Source organism: Eublepharis macularius, chromosome 14, assembly GCF_028583425.1.
Source record: "Eublepharis macularius isolate TG4126 chromosome 14, MPM_Emac_v1.0, whole genome shotgun sequence".
NCBI lineage: Eukaryota > Metazoa > Chordata > Lepidosauria > Squamata > Eublepharidae > Eublepharis > Eublepharis macularius.
Genome location: NC_072803.1, coordinates 11,159,071 through 11,167,587, shown reverse-complemented (window position 1 = coordinate 11,167,587; position 8,517 = coordinate 11,159,071).

Genomic DNA, 8,517 nt, shown 5'->3' with positions numbered 1-8,517 from the left:
AAGTGACTTAGAACATCATTCTCCCTGCCTTCGTGTGCTCACAACAACCCTGTGGGGTAAGTTAGGCTGAGAGGGTGTGGCTGGCTCTAGGCTGTCCAGCAAGTCCCCATGGCAGAGCGGGGATTCAAACCAGGGTCTCCCAGATTCTAGGCCACCACAAAACCACTAATTATTCTCTATGATAGGTCCGTCTGTAAGTATTCCTACAGTTTAATATTCACAATGCACTGAGTGCCACATCAATGTTAAGCCCATTTTTTAAAAAATCCACCCATTGTGTTTCTTTAATAACCTATAATAATAACCTTGTGCTTATATACCACTCTTCTGGACAGATTAGTGCCACACTCAGAGCGGTTTACAAATCAATATCATTATTATCCCCACAAACAGACACTCTGTGAGCTTGGTGGGGCTGAGAGAGCTCTGAGAGAGCTGTGATTTACCCAAGGTCACCCAGCTGGCTTCAACTGGAGGAGTGGGGACTCACACCCAGTTCTCCAGATTAGAGTCCTGCCGCTCTTAACCACTACACCAAACGGGCTCTCATAGAGGTTCCATGGAGCCATCATGGCTAGCAGCACTTGATAGACCTGTCTTGAGCTAGAGGCCCATTGGCTGATCATTGTACATTCAATATACACCAACCCTAACTGATCTCACTATTGTTTGTTTATTTCTACAGACTTCTGACTCATGCCAAAGTTTTGGAGCTGCTAACAACACTAATTTTAAAAAGTCAAAGATTTTTAAAAAATGAAAAACATTAACAAGGAGCAAACCATTAAAATATTCTCATGGCCTGGATGACTGCAATTCAATACACGTTTATTTGGCAGACAGCCCGGAGGAACTCAGTGGGACTTCCTTCTGAGTAAACACACATAAGAGCAGGCTGTACAATGCTTACCAGAACAAAATTGCTTGACCTCACTTCTGGCAAAAATGGAGAGCTGACGGACAAGAAGATTCCCAAGCTCGCTTACTTGGGAGTAAGTCCATCAAACGCACACTCCTTGCCAAATCAACATGCGTAGGACTCAGCTGAAAGCTGCCATCCTAAGCAAACTTTGTTGGAAGATGGAGAGGGTCACGCCGCACCGTGCCATTTCTAAAGCAGCATTGGCCAACAGTTTATTTCCCGGTATTCAAGCGATGCTGCAACATAGCAACTCCACGGGTGACCTGCCTTCTCTTGTAGCATCTTCCCACAATTTCAGTCCCCTTAATTTAAGGCTGCTTAGCATAAAATCTCCCATTATTCATTATGATCTTCATTAAAGGATGTGTGTGGGCACAGAGAACAGGCATGAGTAGGTGGCGTGGGTGGAATTGCTTTGCAAATGTATACTGAGTAGATGGTCAAAACCAGCACAGCAATCCCACATCCTACCCCTTTGGTTTAGCTAACAGGAGCAGATATAAGGAGTTTTTAGCCATGCACGATGGCCTCATATGGGCTGAATCACACTATACAGGGCATTGGTATAATACTTCCACCCAGGGCTCTTAATCCTATTTATACACTCCACATTCACACCCTTTCAATCAAGAGTTGCCTCCGGACCCAAAGATGAGTGCTGCAGCCTGAAAGACTCGTTTTCCTCACTAGCACAAATCACCCAAGGACAGCAGGTGGCGCCAGCAGAAATCACATTCCGCTAATAACAAAAAAATTAAAAAAGAAAAAAGAAGTCACAAAAGTCAGCAATAGTGACCTCTTCTTTTTCTGACACCGAGGCCATCTCGTGCTCCCATTTCTCAGGGAACGGCAAAACGACACACGAAACACACGTACTGCCATCCATTAACCAGCCAACAAGAATTTCTGTGGAATCCAAGGTCAGTGGAGACACAGGCAGCAGGCACCATTCAACACAGCTAGAAGAGGGAGAAGGCAATTCCAGCATGGACTGAACAGAGTGAACCAGAGGAAAAAGCAGCATGGAAAGACAACTACACGAGCCCCTCCCGTACATGTTTTGAGGACCAAGGAGGAGGAGGAGATATATCCTTCCATGCAGCCACTTAAAAAAGAATTCATGTTCAAAACTGGAGTCAGGGAGAAGAAAAATGCTCTTTGGTAACCACAGGACAAGCCTCTTTCTGAAGGCTGTAGAATCCCAAATTTTCTCCACAAGACTTGAATCCAAAGCAGATCCTCCCTGATCTCACTTTAACCCTATGAATCTCAATGTGATCATCACCAGTATGCACCCTCCCAAGTGTGTTTCCTAGTTCTCACATGCTTCTTAATTCAAAAGGTTTTGAATACAGGAAGAAATAACAGCAGCAACAGCAACAACTGTGCTTATATACCGCTCTTCTAGACAGATTAGTGCCCCACTCAGAGAGGTGAACAAAGCCATTGTTATTATTATCCCAACAATATCCTACAATATATCTGGGGAGCAGGGGCTGAGAGGAGTGAGTGGCTTACTGAAGGCCACCTGCTGAGCTCATTGCAGTAATGGGATTCAAACCAGCAGAGTGCTGATTTGCAACCTAACCATTTAACCATTATGCTACAGCAGAAACGGGGGCTTTGGATGGCTCCTTGTCGCCAGCAGACTGGCTGGCAAAGTATGGAACTCATCCTCCTAAGGCTTTACATAGAGATTAAACAGTATGCAGGATTAGACCTGACCTGGTGGAACCTCAGGGGACAAGTCCCACACTGATGACAATTGGACTCCAGCACAAGTTCTGAGGCAGGTGCTCCCAGGTGCGTGAGGGCCCCTTTTGGATCAAGACCATGATGTGAGGGGAAGGGATTAAATCTCCCCCATATTAGGGGGATTAATCACTTCACCCTCACCCTATACCATGTGTAACTTTCCTGATTGAGAATGGTCCCAGAGGGCACTATGTGCTCTGTTGTGAAAAGTTAAATGCTCAATATACTTTTCACAATGGGGCAACTAGCACCCCCACAGACCCCTACAGATCAGGGGGGAAAGCTCAGAAGGAGAGACGTAACCTCCCTGCTTTGGTCCCAATCCAAATTTGGTCCCATGCATTGATAGGAGACTTTTAAAAAAATGCTGGGAACTCCTGACATTGAATGCCCAACATATTGTCAAGTTGGGCCCCGGGTACACCATACTAGTTCTCCTATAGGGTAACACATTCCTAACTCTGTTTGACCTGCTCAGATTCAAACCCATATATGAAAAAGTATGGAAAAAAAGAACACGTAGTAATTTCCCCCTGCCTGAATTAGAGAATCAGTTAAACGTTTTGTGTCAACACAGCTCTTGGATTGTGATGACTGGAACAAAATGTAGCATTTCAGATGAGTTCTGGCAGCTATTGAATAGCCTGAATCTCTTTATTCCAAGATGCCAGATCCAATTCTCCATTAATTCAACCTAATATTATATTAGACTATTCTGATGCAGCATCACACTGTAGACTCACGTTCCATTTATATACCCTTAGTAATGTCAGCAATGCCAGTTGTCAGATATGCCGCAGCATATCTGCCGTGATTGTTTTCTGTATGGCGTCGGGGACCTCTGAGAATGTGCAAAGGGAACATAGTTACCACTTGGCTGTTAGCTGCTTATCTTGCTGGTGTTTTGCTTTTGCTTTCCCAGCCGGCTTGAGAGAGTGACCTTAGAATACCAGCTAGAGACTGAGACGCTCATTCTCCCCCACCTTCTATCCTCTCTCCCCGACCACAGACACTTCGCGCCAAAACCCTAACAATCTCCCTTTCCCAGGGGCAGGACCGTTCCCCCTATAACTAACCTGGCTTGCCCACCTTGCATCACTTCTGCCAATGCTACTGTCTGAGCATCTTGATACTGATGGATCTCTAATAAAGCAACTTTAACTCATACACCTGAGTGTTTGCGGTGAAGTACTTGGGGATCTACCTGCCAAGACCTGACACCAGCCTATCTTCTATCTTAAACTAGCAACATTCACTTGTACTGACCCATAAATTGGATGTTGCAATTTCCTACCTAGATATTTCTTCTGGCAGTTCTGTAAAGAGAAAGAGAGAGAGTCTGTATGTGTGTGCTTTGTCTCGGCTTGTGATTCAGTACCATGGACAGTTCACAATTCACACAGAAGAATCTCTTAGGTGACTCATGAAATAAAAAGTCCCCCCCACCCTGACACAGAATCGTGAAAGTATTGTCTTTATTTAGGTCAACCACTGTTCATTATACACTACGTAGTGCTTAAGTTACACAGAGATCTTCCTCACACCAGATCTTAAATTTGTTTTTCCATTCAGTTTTCTTAACATACATGACAATAAAACATTCAGCAATTATTTAATGTTATGCCTCAGTCCTTCCCAAGTTATCTTTTGCAGGACTCTTCAATTATATCAAAAGGATTTTTAAAAGAACACATTTTATTCATTTCTTTAAAAATAGATTAAACAGTAAAAAAAAATGCAAGCAGGGGAAACAAAGGTGTCTGAGCCAAATCGCAGTGTTATATCTTGCATATCTCTGCTTGCAGATTATTTCAGAGTTAAGATTGGACAGAGGATGTCCAGGCAGACCTAATTAGGTCAGAGTTATGCTATGTGGGACTCCCTCCGGTTCTGCAGAGGCCTGCTGAGATGAAGTATTCTGGTTCAGTTGGAAAATGGAAAGCTAACAGGTCAGCCATGACCAGGGCTCTCTCTATCTGTGTGTGCGCGTGCGCACTAGTGTGCTGCAAATCTACACAAATACAAGGAAAAGAAGCAGAACAAAGCACTGAGGGTCAGAATTCAGCTTTCTGAAAACCTCAAATTTCCCTTAAATGAAAGAAGCAAGTTTCAAGCCCTGATGGTTAAGAGGAATATGCTTGATGTATTTGGGAGGGGGGGTTGCAGAAACTGCAAGCGCAGATGTGCTCCAGTGGTTAGGGGAATCTACCTGCCCCACATAGCTGCATGCCCCAACCCATGATCCCAGAAACAACCAAATATGCAAAACAGTATAAAATGCAGCATGGAATTATGCAATTTAAGAAAAGTATGCACTCCATTTACAAAACTCATGCACATCTATTTAGTTGGAAGACCCCCTGTCCCTCAGCATGCAGCTCCCCTGGGCAGCTAATGACGTAACTTAAAGAATAAATCAAAAATCAATTACATTTAAGTCCTTAAGACACAGATCAACAGCCAAAGCAACTATATGTTAGTCTGAGTATAAGGTTGCCTTGTGCCAGAAGAAGGCTCTTAGTACCAGAGGAAAGCATTGTGGTTAGCAGGACAGATCCACTGGACCAAGCCCACTAAACACATACGTAAGTTTGGCAAATTCCACAATTCTGGGCACAACTATGCCACCTATCACAGACTCTCTGGCTCGCCACTGGCCCTGTGGAGCCTAGGAGTGGTTGGTTTGTATCTTGGCTGGCTGGATACCTGGAGCAATCCCTGGAACAAGGAACCCGGGAAATGTTTTAATGACTAGAGAATGACAAAAGCCTTCCAGCTGTTTGGAGCCAGAGACCCTGATGTCAAAGCACCAGGTCATGCTTAGGGAAACCAACCAGCCCATCTGCAAAAACTAGTGCCTGATTTGGGGCTGCAGTCTGAAAAACCTGGCTACAGCTTCTCTCCTCCAAAGAGTGTGGGAAAGTGCTATTTACAGAAGAGACTGGCTGGCTGGAGAGCCTCGGCCTTTCCTCCACTTGCTGCCCCCCCTTCACAACAATCCCCCTCCTCCAGTTGCTTTCAACAAGCAGATGTAGCAAAGGTGGTTGTTGTGGGTTTTCCGGGCTGTATTGCTGTGGTCTTGGCATTGTAGTTCCTGACGTTTCGCCAGCAGCTGTGACTGGCATCTTCAGAGGTGTAGCACCAAAAGACAGAGATCTCTGTGTCACAGTGTGGAAAAAGCATAACCTTCAAGCAGTATTCAGACCCACCCGAAAAATACAACAGATGCTACGATCAGCAAAAGACAGTAGAGACCCCCTCACCTCTGCAGGAGTATACCATATACCCTGCAACTGTGGACAAGTTTACATCGGGACCACAAAGCGTAGCATCCAGACAAGAATAAAAGAACATGAAAGACACTGCAGACTTGGACAACCTGAAAAATCAGCAGTGGCTGAACATAGCCTAACGCAAACAGGGCACAGTATCTTATTCCAGGACACCAAAATACTGGACAACACTTCCAACTACTTTGTCAGACTGCACAGGGAAGCCATTGAAATTCACAAGCATAAGCAAAACTTCAACAGGAAAGAAGAAACCTTAAGAATGAACAGAGCATGGTTTCCAGTTCTGAAAAACACCAGGCTAACAAAACATTCTATCCCCGACAATAGCCCTGCAGAGAAGATTAGCACATCAAGTACCAATCCATATGCAAAAGAACCTCCTCAGGATACAGTGAAGCCTCCCACCATTAGCATTCCACACCCGTGGAAACTCTTACAGGATGACTCAGCTCAACCCCACCCCTCCTGAGTAGATACAAATGACCTGCCAACATCTTTTCCACACTGTGACACTGAGAGATCTCTGTCTTTTGGTGCTACACCTCTGAAGATGCCAGCCACAGCTGCTGGCGAAACATCAGGAACTACAATGCCAAGACCACGGCAATACAGCCCGGAAAACCCACAACAACCATCGTTCTCCGGCCGTGAAAGCCTTCGACAATACATAGATGTAGCAAACACATGCTTGAGATCATTGGCTGGGAGGGGGTTGCAGAGGAGAAACTACGGATGGGGGGGGAGGGTCAAGCACTCACACCAGAAATGCTGCCTCTTCCCAGCAATTCCTTTGACAACAGCTTTGTGCTAGACTGGCTTCCAGAAGGCCACCAAGATCTGGGTAACCCACAAAAGACTGGTCCTTACTTGGGGAAGGTAGTGAACAAAAGCCCAGAAAGAGATGATGGACCACTTATGTCCTTAAAAGTCCCTGCTTGCTACAGGAGACGTTGAGTACCCTCAAAGTTCTTAGCCGCGATACAAAGAGCAAACACTGTACTTTTCTTCCATCTTCCTGCTTTCCCTTAGGAATGTATGGCCTAGAAAATAAATGCCATAGAAATACGGGAACAAGTTTAATGGCCTTTCTTGATCTGTCTTTTCCCTTCCTCTCCTGATCGCTGTGAACTTAGAAAGCATACAAGATTCCATTCTATAATGTTTCTCTCCCTTTTTGGGGGGTGGTGGTGGAGGAGGAAATGCTAAAAATGAGATGAAATAACAGTAACACAAAAGTAAGCTGATTTTTGGACCCTTTTCTGTAGTCCTTTGCCATGGGGGATGAAGGTATTAAGATCTTGCAGTTCCCAGTCCTTCTAAAGAAAATAGCAAGATTATGGAATGTACACTACTGCACAGAAGTTTAAGGCAAAAAACTAAAACAGTGAGATTTAATTACTTTAACTGTGAGATGAAATAGCTAAATGATTAACTAGTCAAAACTAGCGGAGCCAAAGTTTAATTGGGATGGGGGTCAATAGCGAAAGAGCAGATAATTTCTTTTTGGAGGCTGTTTTCTGCTTTGTAACAAAGAATGAAACAAAACAAAACAAAAGCAAATGGTACCATTGGTATATTAAACCAGTCACTATCTCACACGTCCTTTCGGTATTTGGGTATTTTTTATTTTATACAACAGTTTATCCCACCCTTCATCCAATGTGATCTGGGCAGCATACTTGGCTCTCCCCTCCTCTTTTTCATCCTCAAAACCACCCTGAAAGGTAGGCCGGGCAAAGATTTTCAGAAAATAATTAAAGAACATAATGATTCCACAAACAGGAAAAATAAAGAAGGTTGAGAAAAGCTATCCCTTACTATAAAATTAGGATGGACAACTGAAAAATATTGAAAATATGAATTGGAATCTGATCACATAATTTATCCCATCATCCAGGTTTGAGACAGATATTGAAAGATCAACTCTAATTTGCTCATCTAAGACCACCTAGTATAAGTCAATTTTTCCCAATTTTTGTTACCTACAGCCTGTTTTATTTTTAGAAGCTGGCCCAGCCAGACTCCGCTCTCAGACAAGGAGCTGAGGAAGTCATAAAACGTGTGTTCAAGATGGTGTACATTAAAAACTACTTAGGTGTTACAAGCGATGGGATGGCTACCAAACACAGCAAAAGCCAAGCCAAGCCTTACAACATCCCTCCACCTCTCTGGAGACTCCTGACAGAGTAAATGTGCTCTGGAGGCATGTGCTGTGGCATCCCGCCACAGTCCTGGAGCCATCAGCGAAGTTTGAAGGGCTAAGGGGGTATGTATATGCAAGAATTTCATACAGGCGAATTGCTATGCTCTGTGAACAATACATACAAGGTGTCAGGCAACTGTTTTGGGGGATGTCTCATTTTAGGCAGTCTCAGCTATGCATTACAATACTAGGCACAGCTAGCTGGAAACTGGCCGTAGCAGGTTGCAGCCCTGCCACAGCGTGAGAGAGAGAGAGCAAGTAAAGAGCGAACATGCCATAGGCAAACATTCACTGTGGTCTCCTCGCCATACAGTGGTCTTCCAGTACACAACTGCATAAATTCT